This window comes from Tachyglossus aculeatus, chromosome 25 (genome assembly GCF_015852505.1).
Source record: "Tachyglossus aculeatus isolate mTacAcu1 chromosome 25, mTacAcu1.pri, whole genome shotgun sequence".
NCBI classification, from domain to species: domain Eukaryota; kingdom Metazoa; phylum Chordata; class Mammalia; order Monotremata; family Tachyglossidae; genus Tachyglossus; species Tachyglossus aculeatus.
In genome coordinates, this window is record NC_052090.1 from 4,447,694 (window position 1) to 4,457,000 (window position 9,307).

The following is a 9,307-nucleotide window of genomic DNA, read 5'->3' on the forward strand; positions in this document are numbered from 1 at the left end:
TCCAAGGAACTTGGACAGAGGCCAGCATGAGACGAGGCTGAGTTTCAAGAGGTGAAAGGTCACCATTTTATTATTTGTTAAACCACTCAGCATCCTAGAAGGAAACAAGGAGTCCGATGTAGATTTGAGAACTGGGGGATATCTTTCAAGTCTAATAAATGTGATAAAAATAAACAACCTCCTTTCATGGATTTAATGGAGCGCTCTCTGTGTTTATCTTGCTTCGTGTCCTTGAGAGACTGCTTTCACAGAAGAAAATGGTTGATTAATGCAGCAGGTCCGTCCTGCGGTCTGGGGCAGCCGGCAAATGTCACTCAGCTTCTGCTGGCCCTTTCCGTGTCCTCACCGCTTGCCTGCATTCCCAGGAGCCAGGCTCTTTGATTGTAACGAGTCTGTCCACGAGGGAAAGATAATAATAACAATAATAGTAATAAGGATGATATTTGTTCAACTCCGATCGTGTGTCAAGACCTGAGGTGGATACAAGATAATCAGGTCAGATGCAGTCCCTGTCCCACATGGGGCTCACAGTCTAAAGGGGAGGGAGAGCAGGTATTGAATCCCCATTTAACAGATGGGATAACTGAGGCCCAGAGAAGTGAAATGGCTTGCCCAGAGTCACGCAGCAGACTGGGGGTTAGAACTTATGACCTTCTGACTCTCAGGCGAGGGGCTGAGCCAAGAGCTCTGGCCCGGGCTCATTCCACGAGATGCTTGGGGTTTGCCCGGTGTCGGCTGGATTCATTCATTCATTCAATCATATTTATTGAGCGCTTACTGTGTGCAGAGCACTGTACTAAGCGCTTGGGAAGTACCCTCCATTTCGCTCAGCCAAGCTTTCTCCATGGTTGGTCTGGAGAAAAATGCGGTATTTGGGGTTGCCGATCTGAATCTGTCTGCACTGACAACTCCTGCGCTCTGATATTGAAGCTGTCCTGAAGCGGTTGATTCTGGGAGTCAACATTCAAATTACCAGTGTTTCTTGGAGGGGAAAGTGAGGCAGGGGCCAGAGCTTGTGGGCGAGTGATGTACGACTTTTTTTTATGGTATTTGTTAAGAGCTTACTGTGTGCCAGTCTCCCCTTTTTAGACTGTGAGCCCACTGTTGGGTAGGGACTGTCTCTATATGCTGCCTACTTGTACTTCCTAAGCGCTTAGTACAGTGCTCTGCACACAGTAAGTGCTCAATAAATATGATTGATTGATTGCCAGGCGAGCTAATCAGGTTGGACATAGCCCATGTCCTGCTTGGGGCTCACAGTTATAATCCCCATTTTACAGATGAGGTCACAGAGAAGTGATGTGACTTGCCCAGACTCACACAGCAGACAAGTGGCAGAGCCGGGATTAGAACCCAGGTCTTTCTAACTCCCAGGCCTCTGCTCTATCCAGTAGGCCCCGCTGTTTTAGGGTGGCACGCCCAGGGTCTGGGGTCTCAGTAGCTGGGTGCTCTGGGGGTGGGGTTCTTGGGGGGGCAGAGGGAGAGAAGGTCAGAAGGAGTGCAAGTTACAAAGGTGGCAGGAAGGTGGGCTGCCCGTGGCGAGGAATCATAAAGAAAGAGACAAGCACATCAGCAACTACAGCAGATGCCCGCATTCGCTCGACAAGATATTCATACCTGTCAGACCATGAGCCTGAGGAGGACAGTAATAATAATAATAATAATGATAATAATATAAAAATTGTGGCATGTGTTATGCACTTAATATGTGCCAAGGACTATTGTAAGCTCCGAGTAGATACAAGGTAATCAGGTTGGACACAGTCCCTAGCCACACTGGGTGCACAGTCTTAATCTCCATTTTACAGATGAGGTAACTGAGGCACAGAGAAATCAAGTGACTTGCCCAAGGTCACCCAGCAGACATGGGGCAGAGCTGGAATTAGAACCCATGTCCTCTGACTCTCAGGCCCCAGACAAGCTGCTTCTCCATCAGACAGGGACTTTGATCTGATGGTGCTAACCCTAGAGCTTAGCACAGAGATGGGCATGTAGTAAGGGCCGAAGGAGTACCGCAGTTATTGTTGTGACCCGGCTTGGATCCTCCCTTTCTCCCAGCCCCCAAGCCAACCCCCAAACCTGTGCTCAGAACATGCCCTTGGCGGCCCCCCGAGCGTGGCTTGACTGGGCAACTCTGCTTCCTTGGGAGGCAAGTAGAGTGGGGTACTTGTGCTGAGGTGTGCAGAGATCCTGAAGCCCACAGCATTTACGTACATATCTGAAATTTATGTAACATTTATTTCTACTAATGTCTGTCTCCCCTTCTACGCTATAAGTTTCTCGTGGGCAGGGAAAGTGTCTGTTGTTGTGTTGTATTCACCCAAGTGCTTAGTAAAGTGCTCTGCACACAGTAAGTGCTCAGTAAATACGATTGACTGACTGACTGACAGAAGCCTGGGCCCCCAGGCCTGCTCGGCTAATAGCCCAGTCTCTTTGCCTGGGACTAACTAGTGCAGAGCCGTGCCAGGGTTTGGGAAACCCAGCCAGAGGCAGTCCTGGGGACACAAGCTCCTCAAAAGCCTGGGTCTCCCCACTCTAGAGAGGCCCTTTTTCCCTGCTACTTGGCGTAGCGTGGGCACTTGTGTGGCAGAGGCGATGGGACCACCTTCTCCAAGCACAAAGCTGTGGTGTGGCTACTGGCCATGGGAAGGCCAAGCCCAAACCTGGATTCGCCCCCTCATCGAGGCTCTGGGGGTGTCGGTGAGAAAAGCCCTGACCTTGGGGCTCTCCGCCCAGAGCCAGGGGCGGGGCCCAAGAACCCAGCCAGAGCCCCCCAGCTCCGGTGAAGAATGGACTGTGTGGCCTGTCACCTTGCCGTGGGGGGAAAGGGGCATCTGGCCACTTCTCCCTTCTGGGGGAGTTGCGTTTTTCATTATCATCTGTGGGATGTCCGTTATTTACCCGTGTCTTCCTGCCCGGTTTTCTCAGCCTGACTGTCCCATATGCTCTGGCCACACAAAGGTGGTTCTTCCTTCCTTGAACCACGAGAGCTTATCAGCTCAGACAAGGGATACTGGACTCATAAATATGTCACTCCATCCCGTTGCCCTCCTCCTATTCCTTTTCTTCCTCCTCTTCCTCCCTTTCACCCCCTTCTCCCCCCTCCCCATCTTCCTCTTCGTCCCCTCTTTCTCCTGCTCCTCCTCTGCTTTCTCCTCCCCCTCTCTCTTCCTTCTCCTCCTATTCCTTCTCCTCCTCCTCTTCTTGCCCCCCTCTTTTCCCTACTCCCCTCCCTTCCCTCTTCTTCCTCCTATGCTTCCTTCCCCTCCTCTTTTTCCTCATCCTCTCCTGCCGCCTCCTCCTCTTCCTCCTCCTCCTCTTTTTTCTCCTTTTTCCTCTTCCTCCTCCTCCTCTTTTTTCTCCTTTTTCCTCTTCCTCCTCCTCTTTCTTCTCCTCCTTCTTTTCCTCCTCCTCCTCCTCCTCCACCTCCTCTTCCTCCTCCTCCTTCTGGGTTCCCGATGCCCTACTCTTCCTCTTTCCTGCAGCTCCCTGTGCCCAGCCTCCCACCCCCGGCCCTCACCCCGGCTGGGGCGGGCCATTCCTTGCAGCATGCCTGGAGGTGGTCCGCTGGGGGTTGTGCAAGAAAATCAGCTCAGCCCGAGTGTCCAGGCAGCCAAACCCAGGTTTGTGGAGCCAGGGCCTTCCGATTCCAATGAAAGACTTCCTGAGAGCTGGTGCCAATTGTGTGCTTCGTACAAGCCTTTGAAAGCCGCAGCCTGCACTCTCAGGGCCCCTCGTGGCTCGGAAAACCTGCTTCCTGCCTGACAAGGCCGAACCGCCGGAGCAAACAGGCACATCCAGCGCAGATGCCCCCGGGGCTGTTCTGATGGGCAAAGGTGGTCCGTTTCTCAGCGGCCATGCCTACTGGTCTATCACATTTCTGAGTCCCTAGTTTGTGCAGGGTGCAGTTCCGTCCTCTGTGTGTGTTTTTGTGCTCATATAGGCGTGTGTGTTTGTACAGCTCTGTCCTTGGTGCCTGTTATATGCAGCCCACCATACTAGCTGACTGTTGTGTTCAGAGCGCTACCCTGAACCAAATTAAACCACCATCTAAACACGCGGGGATTCATCCCAGCCTTCCCCGGCACTTTCTTTATTCTCCATCATAATAATAATAATAATGACATTTATTAAGCACTTACTATGTGCAAAGCACTGTTCTAAGTGCTGGGGAGGATACAAGGTGATCATGTTGTCCCACGGGGGGCTCGCAGTCTTTATCCCCATTTTACAGATGAGGTAACTGAGGCACAGAGAAGTGAAGTGACTTGCCCAAAGTCACACAGCTGACAATTGGAGGAGCAGGGATGATGATGATGATGATGATGATGATGATGGTATTTGTTAAGCGCTTACTATGTGCAAAGCACTGTTCTAAGCACTGGGGAGGGTACAAGGTGATCAGGTTGTCCCACGGGGGGCTCACAGTCTTCACCCCCATTTTACAGATAAGGTAACTGAGGCACAGAGAAGTTAAGTGACTTGCCCAAAGTCACACAGCTGACAATTGGCGGAGCAGGGATCTGAACCCATGCCCTCTGACTCCAAAGCCCGGGGTCTTTTCCACTGAGCCACGCTGCTTCTCTAAGTGACTTCCTCCTAGCTAAAATGTATTTTCTTCTCTGTCCCCCTCACTAGATTGTCAACTCCTTGAGGGCAAGAATGACTACTAATTCAACCAAGCATCTAATACAATGCTCTGCACTTGTCAGGCTCTCGATAAAACACTATTAATGAGTGCTTCATTCTGAGCACTTATTGATCAATCAATTAAGCAGTAGTATTTATTGAGCACTTATTATGTGCAGAGAACTGTTCTAAGTGTTTGGGAGAGAACAATACAAGAGAATTAGCAGGCACACTCCCTGTTTACTGGTGGTTTAATATGGGGTCCAGGATAGGACATTGTACTGAGTGCCTTGTAAGTAGTGTACTGAGCGTTTTCAATATGCAGAGTACTGCAGTGAACACTTACTCTGTGCAGAGTTCAGGGCATTGTAGTGAACAGCTACTGTATGCCTGAGCACTGCACTAAGTATCTTTTGGTGCAGAGCAATGCGTTACAATCATTACATATGCTACACTTCCTGCATTTAGAGCACTGTTGTGGCTGCCCAGTGAGGGCAACTAAACTGAGTGCCCACTGTGTCCTGGGGGTGGGGGGTCACAGTTTACAGAGCACTGAACATTGCTGAACAGAATTCATGATAGGCAGAACACTGAACTGAACTCTTATTCTGGGCAGTGAATTATGTGGGGTGTTTAATATGTGCCCAGTACTATTCTGAGTAGACATTTTGTCCAGAATGCTGTTCTGAGTGTCTATTGAGTGTGCAGGGCAACGTGTTCACTTGTTCAGAACACTATTGTCTTATGCTGACGAGTCATTTCCGACCCATAGCGACCTCATGGACACGTCTCTCCCGGAACGCCCCACTCTCCCTCTGCAATCATTCTTGTAGTTTATGCATTGAGTTTTCTTGGTAAAAATACAGAAGTAAAAATACAGACATTCACTGGCACGACTGGGTAGGGCACTCTCAGTTCACTAAAAGTGGAGATGACAGTCACTGGGAGGATTGAGGAGGTGGCACTCACTAGGAGGACAGGGGAGGTGACCCTCACAAGGAGGACAGGAGAGCTAACCCTCACTGGGAGGACTGGGGAGGTGACACTCACTGGGAGGATGGGAGGTGACACTCACTGGGAGGATGGGAGGTGACACTCACTAGGAGGATGGGAGGTGACACTCACTGGAGGACTGGGGTCCTGACAGCCCCTTCTGCTGCTCAAGGCTGGCCCCACTCTGCAGCAGCAGTCCTGGGGCCCCAAAATGCCACATTCGGAGGGACCTAGCCCCAGGAATGGGGTGTAAGTGAAATATCACACTTGTCACCTTACCCCCACCCCAAGACAAGCTTCACCAGAGCCCTGGGGACTTTCTCTGGTTTGAGTGCCTCCCCGTAGTGTCGGGAGAGATGTAGGCAGAGAAATGTGTTGGCTGTACCTGAAGGCAATGGAGCCAGAGGAACTCCAGAGTGGCCAGCAAGAAGCAACTAGGAAGAAACAGCAGCCACTGCAGGAGAAACTGGTTCTGAGAGAGCACCTCTGGATCCGAGACCCCCAGGGGAAGAGCCTTTCCTTGGTCTGAGCTATTGCGGGACCTGCTGCTCTCCTTTCCCTCCCACTGGAATAGCTAGTTATACCAATAATTGTGGTATTTGGTAAGTGCTAACCCACATGCCCCCCTTCTCAGGGTCGCACCTGGAAAGTTTCCAGTACTCTACCAGTCTCGGCTAAGGGAGGAAGAGTCAAGCAGAGGACTATCTAGTCCATTCCTAGCTTGGGCAGTGGCTAGCGAGTGGAAGGCAATCTGGTACAAGTCAGAACTCACCCATGCTGGGCAGCAGTGGCATGGGAGAGTCGAGGGCGGAGACTTGAGTTTACTGCGTGGAAGGTGGCAATGCTATTTTTACCAAGAAAACTCTATGGATACACTTCCAGAACGACTGCAGATGGAGAGTGTGGCATTTTGGGAGAGATGCGTCCATGCTGTCGCTATGGATCAGAAATGACTCGAAGGCGCAAGATGAAAAGAATCGTGTGCCAGTTACTATGTTAAGCACTGGGTAGATACAATACAATCAGGTGGACTCACCTGGACTCACTCCCTCTCCCCCTTCTAGACTGTGAACCTGCTGTTGGGTAGCGACCGTCTCTATATGTTGCCAACTTGTACTTCCCAAGCGCTTAGTACAGTGCTCTGCACACAGTCAGCGCTCAATAAACACAATTGAATGACTGAATGAATGAACTCACGATCTAAGTGGGAGGAAGAAGATGTTTAAAAAGAATCCCATTTTACAGAGGAGAAAACTAAGAGGAGAGGAGAGGAGATCTGAGACTCGCATTGATAGTGCCTCTCCCTGGTACTATCTCCACTCCCTACTCTTCCATCAAAGTAATTATTATTATTAGTAGTAGCGATATTATTTTACTACTAATATTAATACAGTAATGATACTTGTATTTGTTAAGTCCTGATTGTAAGTAAAGCATTGTGCCAAGCACTGGGACAGATAAAATACAATCGGATCAGATTCGGTCCCTGTCCTACGCAGAGCTCACAGTCCAAGTGGGAGGAAGAAGATGTAAAATGGAGCCTCCAAATTACAGATGAGGAACCTGAAGCCCAGAGCAGTTAAATGAATTGTCCAAAGTCACACAGGAAGCAACTGGCTCTGCCCTGTGAGGATTTCTCTGGTGAGGACAGAGGCTGGGGGAAAGAGTTGGGGGTGAAGTGCGGAGGAGAAAGAGGAGAAGCAGCATGGCTTAGTGGATATAGCACAGGCTTGGAAGACAGAAAGACCTGGGTCCTAATTCCGGCTCCGCCACGTCTGCTGAGCGACCTTGGGTAAGTCACTTTACTTGTCTGTGCCTCAGTTAACTCATCTGTGTGCTCTGCACACAGTAAGTGCTCAATAAATACGATTGATTGATCTGTAAAATGGGATTAAGAGTGTGAGCCCCACGTGGGAGAGGGACTGTATTTAATCCAATTAAGTTGTATCTACCCCAGAGCTTAGAACAGTGCTTGGCACACAGTAAGTGCTTAACAAGTACCGTTATTATTATTGTAGGAAGAGCCGAGAGTCGGAGAGGTCTGAATGGGGAGAGGAGGGCCAGGGAAGTAAGTTGTCCAGTGGAAGGGAAACCTGTCAGAGGAGCAGTTTCTTAGCCCAGAAGGAAGCCTCAGATGGGGGTGGCTAAGACCACCTTGAGGATTGCCCTCTGGAACCAGAGTCCTCAGGATTTCCCTGCAGGATGGACAGGAGCACTCAGAGGTCAGTGGATACTCTTTACTGCTCAAACCACCACCTGCTCCTCTGCTGAAAATCTCTTCAGGCATGAAGACTTTGGAAATATGGAAGCCGGAAGGCTCGGGCCCCTCCCCGTGCATGCACAGTTGTTCAAGAAACCACAAAATAAAGCAGAACAATCCTTAGCTCAACCTGATTTCCTAATCCCTTTATGCCATTCAAAGGCCGTTTACAGTTTTTTTTTTTTAGGTTTTCCAGTTTGAGGGGGAATTTGTGATGAAAAGTGATGAAGTATATAGAAAAATGATCAGGACCTCACAATCTAAACCCTAATAGGAAGAAATTCAGTGTTTGGGATCACTGTGGGAGGAAATGGCACCTTCAGGCACAGCATAAATGGGGGACATTAATGTTAGCGAAGCTTAATAGTGGTGTCTGATTCCCCAGGAAGAGGCCTGTATTCCCTCAATGTTTCTTCGGGAATGTCTTCAACCCCAACAGGAAATGGAAGTTGAAGAGTCAATCAATGGTATTAATAACTGTGGTATTTGTTAAGCGCTTACTATGTGCCAAGCACTGTACTAAGTGCTGGTATTTTGTCACAATAGTTCACCCTCCCACCCGCCTGCCTCCACCCATCCAACAGGGCAGAACAATGTCTCTCGTGTCTCTCTCCACTTCAATCCATACTTCATGCTGCTGCCCGGATTGTCTTTGTCCAGAAATGCTCTGGGCATATTACTCCCCTCCTCAAAAATCTCCAGTGGCTACCAATCAATCTGCGCATCAGGCAGAAACTCCTCACCCTGGGCTTCAAGGCTCTCCATCACCTCGCCCCCTCCTACCTCACCTCTCTTCTCTCCTTCTACTGCCCAGCCCGCAACCTCTGCTCCTCCACCGCTAATCTCCTCACTGTACCTCGTTCTTGCCTGTCCCGCCGTCGACCCCCGGCCCACGTCATCCCCCGGGCCTGGAATGCCCTCCCTCTGCCCCTCCGCCAAGCTAGCTCTCTTCCTCCCTTCAAGGCCCTGCTGAGAGCTCACCTCCTCCAGGAGGCCTTCCCAGACTGAGCCCCTTCCTTCCTCTCCCCCTCGTCCCCCTCTCCATCCCCCGATCTTACCTCCTTCCCTTCCCCACAGCACCTGTATATATGTATATATGGTTGTACATATTTATTACCCTATTTATTTATTTATTTATTTATTTATTTATTTATTTATTTATTTATTTTACTTCTACATTTCTATCCTATTTATTTTATTTTGTTAGTATGTTTGGTTCTGTTCTCTGTCTCCCCCTTTTAGACTGTGAGCCCACTGTTGGGTAGGGACTGTCTCTATGTGTTGCCAATTTGTACTTCCCAAGCGCTTAGTACAGTGCTGTGCACATAGTAAGCGCTCAATAAATACGATTGATTGATTGACTGATTGAGAAGCAGCATGACCTAATGGAAAGAGCCTGGGCCTGGGTTCTAATCCTGGCTCCAC

The 9,307-nt window shown here is 49.7% G+C and overlaps 1 non-coding gene across 1 annotated transcript; it reads left to right on the top strand.

Moving 5' to 3' along the window:
* Nucleotides 1-6,246: 6,246 nt before the first annotated feature.
* On the top strand, nucleotides 6,247-6,384 carry LOC119945611. The gene has a single exon (XR_005456272.1). It is a non-coding gene; the product is annotated as a small nucleolar RNA SNORA7 (small nucleolar RNA).
* Nucleotides 6,385-9,307: the final 2,923 nt, after the last annotated feature.